The sequence below is a fragment of the Podarcis melisellensis genome, assembly GCF_964234715.1.
Source record: "Podarcis melisellensis genome assembly, chromosome: 6".
NCBI lineage: Eukaryota > Metazoa > Chordata > Lepidosauria > Squamata > Lacertidae > Podarcis > Podarcis melisellensis.
The window spans coordinates 42,260,856-42,279,845 of record NC_138538.1 but is presented as its reverse complement, the minus strand read 5'-3'; the positions used below and the strand labels follow the sequence as shown (position 1 = coordinate 42,279,845).

The window sequence follows — 18,990 nt, the reverse complement described above, 5'->3', positions numbered from 1 at the left end:
TTACTATAAAGTTAGCAGAGGACAACATGCTTAGAGAGAGAGAGTGAAAGCTCCGCATTTTTTCTTTTCTTTTCTTTCTTTAATGTGATTTGTTGAACAACACTCGCGGGGAGTTTTCTTGCCCCAGCAGAAGGAAATGTTATTACACATGAACCTTTCAGCAAGCCAGGCAGAAGGACATGCGTGTGGATTAGATGCCAGGAGTTTGGCTGCCAGAGAAAGACGTTATTGTTGTGACTTTCTCCTCCGCCCCTCGCTCCCACCCACCCCTCTCCGAGAGAATCTCTGAGGAACGGAACCGGAGAAAACACACACGGCTTGCAGGAGGGTCATTTGCATCCGAACCGGACTGCAGTGAGGAGGGAGAGGAAGAGGGGGAGGAAGAGTCCTGGAAGTTAAAACACACACAGGCAGGAGGAAGGTCAGGTGGAAACAGGTAAGCCCTGGGCAGGTGTCCTCTATCTGGGGATGGCCTACCCTAAACAAGAGAAAGGAGGGACTTCTTTCTTAACCTCTTAGTTAGGTGGCACTTTCCCCTGTCTTATGGATCAACAGGTATTTTCTGTCTGGGTCTTCAAAGGCTGCTTTTTGTTTCGGTTGGTCATGCAAAAGTTCTGTCAAACAAACAAAGGAAAAGTGAAATAAAGAGGTGGTTAAAAATTCTGAGACTGTTTCCATGGCAGCAAAACTTGGGGAACCCCCTTTTTTTCTCATATGCTGCACACATCTACATACATCTGGTATGTTTATAGCCTTTGCCAAAGCAAGCTGAGTGTTTCAGAAGTCTCACTATCTGTAAGCTTGATTCATAATCAGAATTTTGTAAGGTATGGGGAGATAGGAGGTGAGTTTTATTTTCAGAGAGGAATATTAGGTTGTGGTTTCGTTTTTTTCCTTCTAAGTTGCTTCTGTTAATTCTGCTTGCACCCCGTGTGCAATTTGTAAACGGTTTTGGATAGAAAGGAGTTAAGAGCCCCTAATTAGTTTAATAAAGCAGATTCAATTCCTCTTCGCACTCTGGTAGCTGAGAAAATCGTACGATGTTTATTTTTTCCTTGAGGGAATGAATACAAATTCTTTGCACTTCTGAGAATTTAGGGCTGCTTTCTGTTTTGTCACAAAGAGGTGAATTTCGGAAGACAGACTCATTTTCCCACACTCAGAGACTCCTGTGGCACAATGGGTCAGTGCATCTGGCTGTTAACCAGAAGGTTGGTGGTTTGAGCCCACTCAGGAACAACTGTGGGCACAATTCCTGCATTTCAAGGGGGTTGGACTAGATGACCTTCAGGGTCCCTTCCAACTCTAGAATTCTTTGAGTCTATTACTTGGTCCCTAGTTCAATTCCATAAAAGTTTTGATACCTAAAGAGGAGAACACTTTGAAATGAGTGGTGTGATTTAAGAGACACTAACTGCAATCCCATAGACACTGATTTAGGAGTAAGTCCCATTGAACTCAATGGGATTTATGCTGAGTAGGCATATATAGGATTGTGCCATAAGGCTTTAGTCCTATATATGCACTTATGAGAGAGTAAGCCCCTTTGGGCAGAGTGGGTCTTCTTCTGAGGAAGCATGCATAGGTTTGCTCTGGTACACACCAGTATTTACAAACCGCATTTACTTGGAACAATGTCCCATTGATTTCAATAGGTTTTTCTTCCAAGTGGGTGTATGTAATCTCTAATAAGGTTACTTGTAGCACCATCCTATATTTGACTACTCACAAGTAAGTCCCACTAAGTTAAATGGAGCTTTCTCCCAAGTAAATGGATATAGGATTGTAGCATGAGTGTTAAGATTATTCAGTTTCATATATATATATATACACACACACACACACACACACACACACACACACACACACACTGCATTAAGGTTTTCCTAGGAAGCAACACACACCCCTGGTTCCCAAACACAGATACATGGTTGTTGTTGTTTTTTTAGATGATTAGTTCTTGTCTTTCGGTCAAAGAAATCTATCTGGCAGCCCATTTCAGTTGCTTATGCTTCCACAGATTTTGAGACAAATTCCTAACTATCTGTTCTCATGGAAATGTGGGAATCAGGAGAGAGAGAATAACTACTCCTGGCTTATTGAATATATAAGTTAGAACCATTCTTTGAATAAATAGGTTTGCAGGTAACTGGGACATGGGCTGCATACACCCCACACATTTAAAGCACATACCCCCTACATGTAAAGAATATTCAGAACTGTAGTTTACCCTTCAGAGCACTGCAATTCCCAGCACCCTCAACAAACTACAGTTTCCAGGATTCTTTGTGTGTATGAGCCAGGGGTGCTTTAAATGTGCGGTGTGTATGCATTTTGTGTATGCAATCCATCTTGCTGAGCCTCAGAGATTTCCTTAGGAACTTCAGCAGCCAGTCCACATTTATCCAGCATTTACCCATGGAAAAAAAGCCCACTAAAGCAGGCTTTGGGGGCACTCTTTGCAATGCCCCTTTCTTAGCCAGTAGCACCTCCATTCCTGGTGGGTTTAGGAAGTCATGTGCCTGCTGGGGGAAGGGCTATTTTCATGCAGGATGTGTACTGCGCACACATGCACACACACACACACACACACACACACACACAGTCTTTCCCTCTTGGAACAGAATCCATCTCATGTGATTTTTACCAGAGATTAGATGTTCAGAAGAGGAGGTTGGGAGCCTTCTCCTCCACTATGAAAAAGGGGGGGGGGGGTAGATGAGGCTGATATAGGAGCAGAACTTAAGCAATCAGGAAAGGGGCTTGGAATTGAACAGGCACTTCGCCTCTGGGGGAGCAGGGAGCTTTCAAGCAGCCGGGCTGAATTACCATCAATGCAAGCAAATCAGAAGTGCAGGATTTGGACTGCACTTTTGTTAGCTCTTTGGAAAGCCTTCCCTGTTCCTTGTGACTGGCAAAGAGCAACTGGAAAGAACTGGAGGTTCCAGGGAGATCTGAGGTTGCAAACATCAACGGCAAGCACGAAGGCACAATACAGGGAAGGCAAAAGTGTCGCCAGTAGCTAGTGTTACCAACCATACTGGTTAAGGGTGTGAACTGTGATCTGGGATGCCCATGTTCCAGATCTCATCCCAGCTACATCAGGCAGCTGTTATTTAGGGGGCTGGGCAACCAGTTCCAACACTACCAGTGCCTGAAATGAATATATGGAGGATCACTGTAGAGTTGGAAGGGACCCTGAGGATCATCTAGTCTAACCCCCTGGAATGCAGGTGCATGTAGCTGTGTTAAGAGGATCTGCTTTGTATGCAGAAGGTCGTAGGTTCAGTTCCCAGCATCCCAGTAGGGCTGGGAGAGATCCCTGGAGAGCCACTGCCAGTCAGTGTGTCTCAGGTCAACATAATGCCCTCTGGATGTTGTTGAACTCCAACTCCCATCAGCCCCAACCAGCATGGTCAGTGGTTAGGAACGATGGGAGCTGTAGTCCAATAATGACTACCCTTGGTGTAGATACTGAGCTTGATGGACTAAAGATCAGACTTGGTATGAAGCTGTTTCTGATGTTTCTATCCAAGCTGCTTCAGCCAAGAAGTTGGTGAAGACTAGGGCAGGATCTGTGGAGTCTGTATTCAGCAATGAGTTGCTGAGAATATTATCTGGGCCAAAGGGACCTGTGTTTTTTCAAGAGACTCCCTGCACTCCCAAGTTGTGTGTGCTGCAGTGCCAGCCCATGTGAGCAGGAAATTCCCATCCCAAGACATCTCCTCTGGGCAGGCCTGTTGCAAAGACTGGGAGGCCCAGCCTGTGCTGCTTGCTTGAATTTTTTCTCATTTTATGCTGTGAAGTTGAATGGGGGAAAGACAAAGGAGAGGCATTTCACTGTATTTTTGCACTCCGTCTGGGAATTGTATATACACCAAATAAATGCATGATGTTTGCATTTTATTGTGCTGCTTTTGAAATGTGGACTCGGGCAGATGGAAACATAAAATGAGCCCTAAGGGATGTAAAAGAGTGCAGGCATTTAGCAATGGGGTTTTTCTTTTTCTGTGTTGCAATATCACAGGAATTATCCAGCCAGTTGATTCCAGATGCTTTCTGTATGAGGCACACCCCATCTGCATGCACTCGCAGAAAGCCTTCCCTGCAGACAAATGGCTGTGGTGGTCGAGGCTCCCTCCTTTAACCAGCCCACAAATAATTTGGAATGGTTAATGGTATGATGGCTCCAGCCCAATGCAAACACTCTCTTGCCTGGCTTTTCAGTCATTCCAGAGTCTGTGGAGAGAGATGGTCTGCAGCTTCACCTCTCTGGTCTTCAATGTCTTTTGGAGACAGCAGAAGAAAAGACTATTTTACTGAGGGTAAAGTTTCTTGCTTCTGTTTTAAGTTCAGGTACAGCCAGCTTGGACTTCAATGCAGCTTCCGAGAGGCAGAGAGAACCAACATCTCATTCTGATAGGGAGAGGGGTAGGAAAGCTACCCAAAATATCCACAGTTGTCTCAATGGAATGGAAATTGATTATACACATTCGACAAGCATATGTGAATCTTCATGCTTTACTTAGGCTTTACAGCATGCTTGGTTTGTGCTTGGGTTTAATTTTTTTCATACAGAGTTTGAATGTTTTTGTCATGGACTGGAAAAGAAGGACAATGACTCATATAAACACTGGAAAGAGAAAGAGGTATGAACAGAGAGTCAAGGCCTGAATGTTATGGCAAAAGTTCAGAATCCATGCTGTCTGAATGAAGAGCTCCAGTTCCTGACTGCACTCTGACTTCTAAGGACCAAAGTACATATGACAGCAACAGATCTATGTGCTTCTGTCTGGATCTTTTCCAGTTACAGTGTTACCTCGGAAGTCGAACGGAATCCGTTCTGGAAGTCTGTTCAACTTCCAAAACATTCAGAAACCAAGGCGCAGCTTCCAATTGGCTGCAGGAAGCTCCTGCAGCCAATCGGAACCCACAGAAGCCGCGATGGACATTCGAGTTCCAAAGAACGTTTGCAGACCGGAACACTCACTTCCAGGTGTGTGGCATTTGGGAGCCAAAATGTTCAAATTGCAAGGTGTTCGCCAACCAAGGTACAACTGTATATATAAAGTGGGGTTGGGGGTTGCAATTTAGGGGGTGGGTAGATGCTGAGGCTCAGAGGGGCAGTAGCTCAGTGGTGCACCCCATTCAAAGTCCCATGTTGAATCCCTGGTATCTCCAGATAGGACTAGGAAGGACTGAGTGTGAAACTCTCAGAGTAGACAGTACTGAGAAATAATGGTCTGACTCGCTAGTCCCTTCTGCATTAAACACTTAAATCAGTATCAGACCACTTTAAACAGTCATGGTTTTCTCCAAAGAATTCTGAAAAGTGCAGCTTCTAATGGCTGCTGAGAGGTGTTAGGAAATCTCTATTCCCCTCACAGAGCTACAATTCCCAGAGTCCTCTGGGGAAATGGATTGACTGATAAACCACTCAAAAATGTAGCATGTGTGGTGGTGGGGAATAGGGGCCTCCTAATGACTCTAAGCATCATTAACAAACTGCAATCCCCAGGATTATTTGGGGGAAGAAGCCATGACTGTTTAAAGTGTCCCGTTCAAGGGAAGTCATAGTACTGCTCTATTCTGCCTTGGTCAGACCACACCTGGAGTACTATGTCCAGTTCTGAGTACCACAGTTTAAGAAGTATATGGACAAGTTGGAATGTGTGGAGAATGGAGAATGGCCAAGAGTCTGGAAACCAAGCCCTATGAGGAATGGTTGAGGGAGTTGGGTATGCTTAGCCTGGAAAAGAGGCGAGTTATAGGAGGTATGATAGCCAACTTCAAATATCTAAAGGGCTATCACATGGAAGATGGAGCAAGCTTGTTTTCTCCTGCTCTGGAGGGCAGCACCCAGACCAATGGCTTCAAGTTACAAGAGAGGAGTAAACATCAGGAAAAACTTTCTTTCATTAAGAGCTGTTTGACAGTAGAACATACTCCTTTGGGAGGTTATGGACCCTCCTTCCTTGGAGGTTTTTAAGCAGAGGTTGGATGGTCATCTGCCATGGATGCTTCAGCTGAGCTTCCTGCATTGCAGGGGGTTGGACAAGATGGCCCTTCCAACTCTACATTTCTAACTCGTGGCTCTTACCTGTGGCAAGTAATTACTTATAGCTGATGCTCTGGCACCAAAATATTCCATTTTTTGGATAAGGAGAAGTGAAGCAGTTTTATGTGTTTGTGTTGACCTGCCCCATGTCTTTTACCATGGAGCCTGTTCCACAGCCACTTTTCTGCCAGCTAGGCTCATTTACATTATTGGATGCCGGCTTTGGCTGTCTCTCACCTTCTTCTGATGTAGCACAGACACAATTGGGAAAGGCCCTTGACTGAGTCAGCGTGCACAGCTCATATTCTTGCAGCTATTGTGTGTGCAGATGCATAGCTCTGTTCAGGTGACACATGCTGGCCCACCACTGCTGCTTCACGGCAGCGTATATTTGAGTGGGCAGCAAGTGGCAAGACAGTGTTGGAGGACAGAAGTGTGTGTGTCACATGGCTGGCTGCTCTCAGGTGTAGCGGAGGACGCTGTCCTGTCGCCAGTGCTGAAGTCAAGATTCAGCTGCCAGTCTGGTTGGCTTCTTTATGTGGGGTGCACGTGTGCCATCCTATCCTTTGCCTCAGACAGCAAAATGCCTTTGGAGTAGGTAGGCCTCAGGCTGCGTAAGCACCATACATTTAAAGGACATTCCAAGCACATTTTCCCTCTCAGGGAATTATGGGCACTGTATTTTGTTAAGCGTTGCTGGTATTTGTAACTCTGTGAGGGGTAAACTATGCAGAATTCTTTAAGGGGGGGGGAATGTGCTTGGAATGTGCTTTAAGGATTTAGGTCCACACTTCTGCTTGCCCTGTGTCTAGAAAGCATGGGTTCAAGCAGTTTTCCAGTCCGAGTGGTTTGGCTTTTGCCCTGTGGCTTCCCAGGGAAAACCCACTCTTCTGCGCTAAATCAGAACAAAGCAAAGCAAAGCAAAGTGTGGATTAGCCCTTTGTCTATTCACAGCCTCCATTAAATCGAAGACAATGCAGCAGGAGGTTTTTGCTCACTCCTCACAGGCAAAGGTGTACACATAAAGGGGCATCATATTCTATTATGACGCAAGAATGCCCCTGGAAAGTCAAAAGCAGCAACCGTACTTGAATTATAAGGAAGGCAGGACAGAGCCTGGTAGACAACAACAGCCTCCTTGTCTTTTGTGATGGTCCTGTGAAAGCCCTTGCTTTTAAATATTGATCACTCCATATTGAATTGTTTTTGGAGTAATCAAACAACAGCTTCCCTGGCACGTTGCAAGTGTCCCAAATTCACTTGCCTCAGCAAATCTGCTTGAGTGTCTAGACTTGGCAAGAAAGAAAGGCATTTCTGCCAATTCACCTTCTCACTATCTGCTCTTATGATGTTTGAGAATCTGTCAGTTGCTCAAACCCCAGTGTTAAAAGCTGACATGCAAAACATGTTAGTGTTCTTCATCCTACACCACACCTATGAGACAGTTTCTATAGGCCAAACCTTGGGAAATAGCTACACCCATTGGCTGGAGGGGAAAGCCCAGTCTCTGCCTCCTCTGTTGTGGTAAGTTCACTCATCTCTCTTAGCCCTTCTGCAATGTATACACACAGTTCAAAAGGAGAGTATCTCTGCCTACAAACTGTCAGTCTTTTGGACTTCCAAGGAGCTTTTCCTCACACTAGGCTTGCCAAACGTCAGGAAAATTTCTGACATGTCCTGGGTTTTGGGTGTAAAAATGGTGTCAGGAGGGAATTTTGCCGAACTGGCAAAATGTCAGGAAAAACTGGGTGCATGGCAACACGATGGGAAAAAGCAGCAGAAACAGCTCCAAAAGCTTGAAATTGCAGGTCTCAGGATTTTTTCTTTTTGAAATATGACAACCCTACCTCACATCTAACATGGTGAATTCATCTGCCAGATTGCCAGATGTATGGCAAGAGAGATTATTCTTTGGCCATCGCTTGTGTTGTGCATTTTTGCCTCAATCAATGTTGCTCATTTCAATTCACATCTGGTATCTTACCTAAAATAAAACATTTTCAGTCAGATATTCTGGAGTCTGCCAAATGGATCAGCTCTGGAGTTTTGCCCCTTGCATGTCTTACCTGCTTGGTTCAAGAGAAAAAGAATTTGAACAACTGCTTCTTGCAAGCCCTGTCTTTCTAGCTGTTACTCATTAGCCAACATGGTTCCCTCATCCCTGACCACAGGCCATGCTGCCTTAGGTTGGTGGGAGTTGGCAACATGTTGGTAGCCCCTGCATTGCCCTATAGCACACCTATGTCCACTCAACCATAGAAAAATATATTCCAGTTAATTGGAGAGAAAAGTTCTGTCTCCACTAACACAGAGGTTGGGACTGGGACTTGGGTCAAAGGCAGGGCAGATTTGCTACAGCCCCCTAGGCGATTGCTTTTAGAAATCTATGTGGAAGCCAATAATTAATTAATTTTTGGGAAGTCAGGGAGGGAATCTTATGGATTTCATTAAGTGCCTCACTACATATTCCTCCCTATGATCTAAGAACTTGTCGAAAACTGCCGCAAGAAGGAGAGTTTGTACCTTTGATTTTCACAGTGACCCACATACATTGGTTGGAGGACACGCTGGGGTCACGTCCTGACTCTCTCAAGACACACACAAAATAGGACAAAGGGTTGTTCACATTTTCCCTGCACAGCTGGCTTCTCCTTGCATGTTTTTAAAAATGGGGACTTAGGGTGACACTGAGTGCAGAATCTAACTAAAATGATTTAAGAACCTATTTGAATTTTTAGGCCACTTTTAGAATTTGAACACATCAGACATGTCCAGGTAACATCAGCATCTTCTGAGAAACTTTAGAAGTTAGCTACTTTTCATAACGGGATGTGGGTGGCGCTGTGGGTTAAGCCACAGAGCCTAGGACTTGCTGATCAGAAGGTTGGCGGTTCGAATCCCCGCAACGGGGTGAGCTCCCATTGCTCGGTCCCTGCTCCTGCCCACCTAGCAGTTCAAAAGCACGTCAAAGTGCAAGTAGATAAATAGGTACCGCTCCAGTGGAAAGGTAAACGGCGTTTCCGTGTGCTGCTCTGGTTCACCAGAAGTGGCTTAGGCATGCTGGCCACATGACCCGGAAGCTGTACGCCGGCTCCCTTGGCCAATAAAGCAAGATGAGCGCCGCAACCCCAGAGTCAGTCGCGACTGGACCTAATCTTCTGGGGTCCCTTTAGCCTTTACTTTTCATAGCAGACAAATACATCAAGCTAGCCATATAACTTTCAATTAAAATTATATCCCATACAGTTAGGCCACAGATTGCCCCCTTCTATGTGTACTGAGGGTCACTGTTTTCCAGACAGGGGACTGGAAAGGTATGTTGCTGCACAAACAGACCTCAGGTTCAATCACATACATGTTACCTACAAAACTAAAAAAAATATTAAAGGTAGAATACCTGCTTCTTACATCATTCTTTTTTATGCTTTTATTAAAATATTTTCTTGGACAACAAAAGTGCATACAACATCTCTGTTTTCAAATCATAGAGTCCTTCCTACAGGTTGGTTACATTCGGTGTGAGACATTCTCTTTTTTAAGGCTCAAAGTTGTACCTCCATAACATGCACAGTACAATCAACAAGGCCAAATAAAGTTGCCTTGGGGGATGGATTCAGCCCAGGCTATCTCTGACTTAAACAGTGGGATTTAAGTATGATTTTCGCTGGATTTTGCTTAAAATTTGCTTTGTAGTGTACTTAGTTTGTTTATTTGCGGCCAGCTCATTCTTAATTTCACCATCTGTCCTTTATACCGGTAATTTGTGAGCTCAGCTCACAAATGTTATTTCAGGGTTGAGCTAGTAAATAAATGTGTATTATATTGTTGAAAGCCCAGCTCACATAAATATAGAAATAAATGACACACTTACAGATTGCATCATCAGAAACTAAAAAGTTCTATGTTAATTCAAAGCAGATTGGCACTTCTTTTATGACTTTATAGGAAGCTCCTGAAATGCAGTGTTCACATTTTGCATGCATGGAGGTTTGTTCGCCTCCAGTGCCTCCGGATCTGAATTCATTTTTAGTTCTCCTTACAAGAAGCTTACATTAGTTCTTGTATCACAAAAAAGAAACTTTTGGGATAAAATCCAGAGGAGCAAAAGGAGGGGCGTTAGAGTGAAAAGGCTGTGTTCTTACTAGAGGGAACTAGACTTACAGAAAAGATCATTTTGCTGAAATAGTTTTCTGAGACATTCACTTTCTTCCCATAATTCATATGCTATGTCCCTGCTGAGTCCACCGTTTTGTGTTGGAGCTAATGATTCCAAGCCCCAACCCCATTATGATGATGGGAAAAAGCAGGGACCAAAGAATTCTAGGGTTAAGATGAGACAGATGGCAGCAAATACAGGGGGAGGGGAGGAGGCACAGAATCTCTTTATGGAAAGCATCTGTAACTTAGATGCCCAGGAATGTTTTGATACAGCTCAGCCAAAATATGTCAGAGGTGGCCAAGCTTCCCACTAATCCGGTATGCCAACAGCCCTGTAGTGCATGTTCCTTCCCTTTGCCCAAGTATCTTCCTCAGCCTCAGACAGACCTTGTGGTGTTGTGTGGATTTGAAGAGGGGGTGTCAGGTGGCAGTATTATTTGATGATGCAAATAGGGTGGCCACTTATGCACCACCAAAAAAATTAGAAATGCATCTCCGAGAAAGAAGGCAAAAGAGGACACAGAATTGCATAAACTTTCAATTTGCTGATTTATATTTTGTAGATGCAAATTTAGAAATAGATGTCTTTGCGCTCCCTTCCTACATCTGTTTATCATTGAACTGGACAGCAAAGAGAAGATCCTTCCAAACAGAGGATTGACAGCCCTTCAAATAGAGGACATGTGTAAAGTAGGAGACATGTCCATTCTCCAAATGAAGACACTGCCAGGCCATCATATGTATGCAAGAGAGGTTCCTAGGAAAGCAGCTGCGATCACTGGAAAAAGCGTATGCAGGCCTGCTTACTGGCAGATCTCACCATTTCCCAAAATATTTTCAGACCGATCTTTTTGACTTCTGACTCTGTCTACTGTTGGTCCTCAGTGTTTTCTTGTTAGCGTAACACTGTTGACATTTCCTCACCGCAGACCAATTGGGAACTTGACAGCCATACAGCGCTGTTTGTTAATGGGGCAAGAGCTGTCTGATGGAGCCTGGCTGGTTGGCTGGCTGCATACATGATGTCAGTGGCAGCTGGACTCCTAGCTGTATGATGGACGGTTGATGAAATGAAACATGCTGAGGTTAGTAGACTGTAGAGAATCACAGCATAGGCGCAAAATATTCCATTTTTTAAAAACCGCAAGCCATATTTGAATGTGGAAAGTCTAATTTTTAGAAGCTTCCAAATGTTTTTGACAATCTAAAACCATTGTCCACCAATTGCTAATGATGCTAACACTAAGTTGGTGAAGCACCTTAAATAGGGGGGAGATTAGGATAACCCACTGCATAAGAGGATGGGGCTCCTGAACCTTTGATTGTTATGTTAAAATGGCAATTCCTGCAGGGACAGTTTTTCTCACCCTTTTTGCTGTTCTGTGCAACCCTCAAAGCAGAGACGGGAAGCCTGTGCACAGACACCTGATGTTGCTGGCCTATAACTCCCATCATGCCTGACCATTGGGCCATCCTGGCTGGGGCTGATGGGAGTTGGAGTCCAACACCACCTGGAGGGCACAGTTTCCCCATAAACATATGCCCTATCTTACTTTGCATGGGCAGTCAAAGCATTTATAAAGCCGCATACATGCGAAGGGGAGAATTGTACCAATTGCCCAACGTCCTTGTTGTATCTGACTATACGTGTTGGAACTCACATCTGCACAGGGGCCTTACACAGACAGTCCAATACACTGACTATGTTTGTGTGATTTTTTTACCTTGAAAAATAAAGGGTAGGAATCCTGTGTTCAGAGCCTACATTCACTGGACACTTCATGACCATCCACATTAGGGTTCTATCAGTCCTGTTTACAATATGGGGATATGTTTGCAGAGATTTTTGAATTTTCATTAGTGAAGTATCATTAATAATACCCAGGATGATCCCATTATTAAAGCCAGTGCTTTTTTTCTTAAAAAAAATGTTTAGGGGTACTCTCAATTTCCTACTCATATTGAAATACTGCCCCTCAATGAGGCCAAACTAAGATTCAAAAAATGTTTAGGGGGTATGCGTACCCCTGAGCCTCCCCCCCCCCCGAAAAAGCACTGATTAAAGCATATTCAAGAGAAACTCATTCCATGGTAGGGCAGCAGTATTGGACATGCCTACTCTGCCCAGCCTCCGTGCATTTGAGGAACAACTAGCTAGTTTATGATGGAATATAAACTATTTTAGCCATTTGCCAAGGCTTGGTGGCAGCTGATTCAGAATATACACGGATCTCAGATGCCCTGTCAGCTAATTATTTTTAATGTGAAACCACAGAGGGAATTTGACTTGATACACTGTTATTATTATGTCCCCAATTAATCATAGGTACAGTATTGTTTTCTTACTATGTCAGCATTGAATACCAGATTTGTCCATATATGGCCTCTAAATGTCTGCATGTGGTTTAAAGTCACCTTCTTTGCTTTAATTTAAGACCTGACAACTTTGCTAACATCAGTGAAGTTTTGAACATTATAGTGCTGGTGTTATATTAGTAGAGCATCCTGGAAAAATACATAAAAATATATTTTATGTATTTTAAGATTATATTTAACCCCATTTTCCCAATTCTTCAGGCAGCTTACAAATCAGTAAAAGGCAAGAAAAATAAAACCCAATTAAAACTAAGCATACTATTAGCCACACTAAAGTGACAATAAAAACTAATTCAGCTGCAGTAAAGCCATAAGCAGCCCCAAAAGGAAAGCAGTTTGGCTGTTGGGACAGTACATTCCAAGACTGGGACATGAAGGTCAGAGAGGTGATCAGTTTCTTCGGTGAACATGCTGCAAAAAAATACTGTTGTGGGAATGGACCACTAATGGACTCCATGTTTTATTGTTTCATATATTAATTGAAATATCTATATCCTGCCTTTCCAACTCACAATGAAACCAGCGCCATAATTGAAGAACAATCATACTGTGACCTTAAAAAGCAACAAAAACAGTAGAGCAGCTGGTAACCAGCAGTATTCTTTTCAGCAGTGAGATTTAGGAATGAGCCAAACTATAAGCATGCCAGAATAAAAAATGTGTTGACCTGAAGCCCACAAAGAAAGGGAACAATGTGATCTTGTGAACTAGGGAGTTATACAGCCTGGCTTTCATAATTCTCCTGTGTCTTCACCAAGATATTTATCAATTAATTTATTTTTGCTGGGTATGTTGTTTCCAAAGACAATTCAAGCCGTTGGTATTAAGCTATGAGTCTGTCATGGCTTCGGAACCTGGTACCTTAAGGACTGCTTTATGAGTACCAAGCTATATGGAAGTTAAGATCCTCTACTGAGTTCTTTCTCAGAGTGCCACCGCTGTTGGCAACAAAGGGGGTGAGTGCCCAGAGTGTATCATTCCCTCGTGGAGGAGTTTGTCTGGCTGTCTTTAAGACTGGCAGATGAAGGTGGGGGCAAGGGGTGCACTCCACCCTGGGTGCCATCTGGGGGGTGTGACATCGCGTCTGCCCCCACCCCTGGAAGCTCGGCGCTTGCCGCACACCACCGGGACACTCGCCACTTGCCGTGCACGTCCTGGAATGTGTACCGCTTGCCATGCACCCCCCCCAAAGGCGGCGCGCCATGCCCCCTGGGACGCATGCCAGCCACGCTCCCAGATGTACGCCACTCCCGGTGCCGGATATATATGAATGAATAGGAGCATGACCTCCTATTCAGCAGGATCCACAGGGGCAGCTGATATGGCCTGCAAGGAATGCATCACTTGCTGATACTGTGGTGGCGACAGCAGCAGCTGCAGCATGCTCCTTGGAGGTTGAATCTGCCACCTCCTCAGCTTCCTAATACCATGTCTCCTCCTAATGTCGCATCTACAGCAGCCACATGGTGGATTGGAGACACTGCTAGTCTCCTCCCACACCTGTTCGAGATATAAATCTTTATTCCCCCGATGTAGATCTTCACTCACTCCTTCTTCCTTGGCATGGAGGCTGAACATTTTGTGGTTTGCCTCAGGTACCAAAATGTCTTGAGCCAGTCCTGTATATGACTGTAAAATGAGCAGTTAAGGTGCACGACAACTGGCCCTTGTACATTAAGGTTACCAGATTTTTTTCATTAAATCCAGGGACACTTTTCAACTTCGATGGATTTTGTCAGGGGACTGATTTGTAAATCCGGGGACTGTTCCTGGTAAACGGGGATGTCTGGTAACCTTATTGTACATACTCCCCAGGTTTCATGGAGAGTGTGCACATAATCTGTTCATGAAGAAGGAAGTGTGCACATTTCCCCAACACGCTTTAGAAAATGTGCATATATTGATGTAATTATGTACATTTTCTGCTCATTATGCATAATCCCCAATTAGCCATTATCTGGGCTGTTTTTGCCCCACAGACTAATCTTATATGGTCTTCAACATATCCTCAGTCCAGTCTACTTTTCACCATTCTCAGCAGTTCTCCAGTCAGCTGAGCAGCGAATCAGGGATGGAAATGCAGGAAGAGGAAAGCTTAATATCTTCCCTGCTCCTTCCATCATATTGATAGAAATTACTCCCCTACGCTGCTATTAAGCTCAGGAAAATGTTGAATAGCAGCATAGGGTCAGTAATCATTGGAATCACAGGGGAGGGAAAAGTTAGCTAGTTGAGAAAGGGTTGCCATGCAAAGAAAAAAGAGCTGGGAGAGAAAGAATGTGAAGAACCAGAATTCTCATGGGAAGGAAAGTGGAGGCAACACCGAATTCTCTGAGGAATCAACAGAGGCTGCTGCCAAGTAATAGGAATTGTTAATATTGATTCTGCTAAGCAGGGATGCTTTCACAAGAGCACTTGAAAAAATAATCGCACTAAGTGTGATTGCCCCCTGAAAGAGAAAGCAGCTCATCATTGTGAACTCTTCTGTGGCATGAGCCTGTAACCTTTCTCATGTAATAGTTTCTCAGTACTAGGTATGGGGAAACTGTGGCCCTCCAGATGCTGCTGGCCACCAGTTCCCATCAACCCCAGCCATACATGGCCAATAGTCAGAAATGATAGCAGTAGAAGTTCAACAATAGCTGGAGAACCACTGTTTCCCCACCCCTGATACAGGAGGAGATGGTCCTTCAAGTAACCTAGTCCCAGGCTATTTGGTTTATTGATTTAAAGGTACTAACAAGCACTTTGAATTGGGTTCAGAAATGAACTGGTAGCTGGTGCAGATGGAATAACAATGGAGTCAAATGGAGGATGTGACTGTGTTCTGCACTGATTGCTTGTTTGCTTCAGAGACAAATCCACTGCAGGGACCTGTAACAAAGCTCCAGTGGCCTCATTTGTCTTGCAAAAATGCCATGAAAAGGTGGTGATGGCTAACACACCACCAGGTGTGGAAATGTGGCTGTCTGAGAGGTTTTGCGGGGGTGGGGAGGAAGCACCTTTCAAGGGAATATTTCTAACCTCTCCCTTCCCTTTTATTCCTTATCCTGTTCTTTCAAAAGGAAAAGGCATTGTCCAGGCATGGCTATTTGTAGCTTTATCTGTAGTTTGTCCCACAGTATGCTAAATACATGATGGGTGCATGTACACACACACAAACTCCGGGAACCCTTTGTGTATTGCGCTGAATATTTCCAGCACTATCCCCAACTTTCAATGTATCGCATGGAACATTTCTGCACCATCACATTACATCTGCAACAACAGCGGTAGGAAATAAAGTAGCACACTTGGAACAGTGATATGTGAGAGGCTTCCAGGCCTACAGTGCCAGGTTGCTCTGTAAATCATTTTGACCTATGTCACTCAAGCAAGTAAGAAAACACAGGGCGAGTCTGTGTACTACAGTACTTCTTTTTTTAAACCAATGTAATCAAGACTACAAGCTCTGTGTCAATCTAATGGCTTGTCTAAGAGAGAAGCAAGATCCTTTGTACACATTTTCACACACCATCCTGTAATCTTATGGAAGTGTCTCTCTGCTGAATTGACTTTAGGTTAGCTTTGACTGGTAATCTTCCTTCTTGCAGAAACCTATCTGCTTAGCAAGTCTGTTCAAAGGCGGGTCAACTGCTGTCAAAATTTCAAAAATCCATTGTCTGGGTATTATCATAAATGTGGCTTGTGATTACAGGCCTATAACCCACTTTAGCTAAGTAGTTATATTGTTAATTTTCAGGGCTTACCTCTGCTTAAAAACCTCTAATGAGGGAGAGCTCACCATCTTCAAATGGAGTCTATTCCACTGTTGAATAGTTCTTACTGCCAAAAGTTCTTCCTAATGATGAGTTGTGATCTCCTTTTGCCACTTGAATCTATTGGGTCCTAGCCTTCAGAGCAGGAGAAAACAAGCTTGCTCCATCTTCCATGTGACAGCCCTTTAGATATTTGAAGATCATATCTCCTCTCAATCTCCTTTTTTCCAGGCTAAATATACCCATTTCCTTCAACCATTCCTCATAAGGCTTGGTTTCCAGACCCTTGATCATCTTGGTTGCACTACTCTGCACATGTTCCAGTTTGTTCATATCCTTGTTAAATTTTGGGGCCCAGAACTGGACCCAGCACTCCAGATGTGGTCTGACCAAGGCAGAATAGAGTGGGACTATGATTTCATTTTTAAGCCATATAGCTCTCAAATAAGCATGGCCTATGTTTTTCAGGGCTTTTATCTTTGTCTTTCTTTCTTTCTTTCTTTCTTTCTTTCTTTCTTTCTTTCTTTCTTTCTTTCTTTCTTTCTTTCTTTCTTTCTTTCTTGTCATCCACACTTCTGTTTGCCCCAATGCTTTCCCTTGGGAACAGCTGCAGTTTAGCACTGAATTCGAAAAAACGGCAATAAGGTTTCCGCTGATTGCTACTTGTTCCAGTTTAACACCAAAGACCAGATTTTCTTTGGGAAAATGGCAGAAAAAAGGCCAAATTGCTCAGACCTGTACCTAGAAAGCATGGAACAAGCAGAAAACCACTTGGACTCATGTTTTCTAAGCACGGGACAAACGAAAGCATCAATGAGCCCTTTCTTTCACTACTAGCATGATAATCTCTGGACTTAACATCTGACTTGTTGCCACTTCTGTGGCCTTTCATAACTGAAAGGTTACTCTTTTGGTAGCAGGTATCATCCAGTAGGCCATATATGAGCTGTAATTCCACATACATGGAAAAGAAGCTAATGATATTCAAGTTCACTAGCAGCATCTTAAGCAATAAGGAACTTGGTTATACAGCATGATGCTAGAGATCTGAAAAGAGTCAGCCTGTAAGCATTTCTTTAGTACACCCAATAAAACACGACTGCCGGGCCTCGGCAAAAACGGACTCTTGCGAGCACTATTATAAGATAGAGTTAAGCCGCACAGACTTCATGTATCCGATTCTTCAGAAATCCCCTACAGCTCAGAACATTTCTCTTATCTTGCTTCACTTACAAAGGCCGTGTTCCCAGATGTGGGGAAATTGAACATATTGGTAGGCTGCACAGCACAGCAAGCGGAGCAACCAATATGTGCATTGCTCTGCCACACTGAAATTAATAGGACAGAATAAGTCTGCCTGCCTGTGTGGCACAGAGATGCACAACTCTGTTTATCTCTGTGGTTGCTCATTGTGTGTGGGTGTTAGTACAAATAGGAGGGGGAGTGTGGCATATGGGTCAGAGCAGGACAGTTTGGGCCCATTGTCATGACTGGAATAGGCTCTGAATAGGCCTTTTTAATGGGTTGAAAGGTGTATACTTTAAAAACTAGAAATCTCTCTCTGTGTGTGTTCAGTTGGGTTTGGGCTGTGCCACATTTAGGTGCTGAGCTGAGGGGGCACAACATTATGATGATGATATCACCTATATTTGTACAGGTCATACTGAGAAGGTCCATAAAAAGCAGCTGTACCAAAAATAATTATTGTGAAAATAAGGAATATTGGGAGGCACCCAATTTTTTTCTTGCTCAGGACACCATATTACCAGATCTGGCCCTGGTTTGGGATTTGTCAGTTTATCCAAAAGAGCTGCATGAGGGCAGAGAGAGAGAGAGAGAGAGAGAGAGAGAGAGAGAGAGAGAGAGAGAGAGAGAGAGAGCGCTAGCTACCTGTGCATTTTAATGGAGATATTTCAGTTCCTAATGCTACACCAGCTTGACTCAGTGTTTCCAGTGTGACCAATTGCAGAATACATTCTAATATACCACAATTTGGAGCTGCTCTGTTAGGTGAAATAAGCAGAAGGAGCTGCAAAATGCAACACGGTCCCTTGACTTTAAATCTTATTATTGGATTTGTTTTCAAAAGTCAACAACTGGAGGGCCACGGGTCTCCTGGACGAAGTTTCAATATGATTCTGCAAAGGGACTCTGGACAAGTTTCCAAAACAAGCACAATGACTTGTCTATGGTTGCAAAGGAAGTTTGTGACAGAGTATGGGCCTGAAACCATTTCTTTTCTGCCCAAGGGAGAAGCTTGCTCCTGTTTTGCCGGTTGCTGTAGCTGAGAGCCTGACAGCACCCTTAAGACTATTTGGTACTGATTCATTGTCTTGTGAGTCAGCTTCCATATTAAGCATAGATCACTAAGGCGATATTTCCATTGAACGTGTTCCAAAGCTGCAATAAACCATTTTGGCAGAACTTCTAATGGCTCCAGTGCCCCTTGGCACCATTTGAGGCTCCTAAGTTAATTAGGCCCTGCTTGTGCATTTTTACAACTGAGAGAAAAAGTGTGGTGCAGATTTCAGTGCAGGCGCTTGGTGGCAGTGCTGTTAAAATATCCATTTGTGCTGAAGTGGAACACTGTGGTTCAAAGCTGTCAGGATTTTTCCATGCTCAGTAGGAGGATGCCAGGAA

At 43.9% G+C, this 18,990-nt stretch overlaps 1 protein-coding gene across 1 annotated transcript in view; it reads left to right on the top strand.

Annotated features, from left to right (window-relative positions):
* Positions 1 to 224: 224 nt before the first annotated feature.
* PRELP (proline and arginine rich end leucine rich repeat protein) overlaps positions 225 to 18,990 on the top strand; it is a 30,348-nt gene continuing 11,582 nt past the window's right edge. The window contains exon 1 of the mRNA XM_081914729.1: positions 225 to 436. The gene's annotated coding sequence lies outside the window, so the exon portion shown is untranslated. The remainder of the gene's footprint in view (positions 437 to 18,990) is intronic.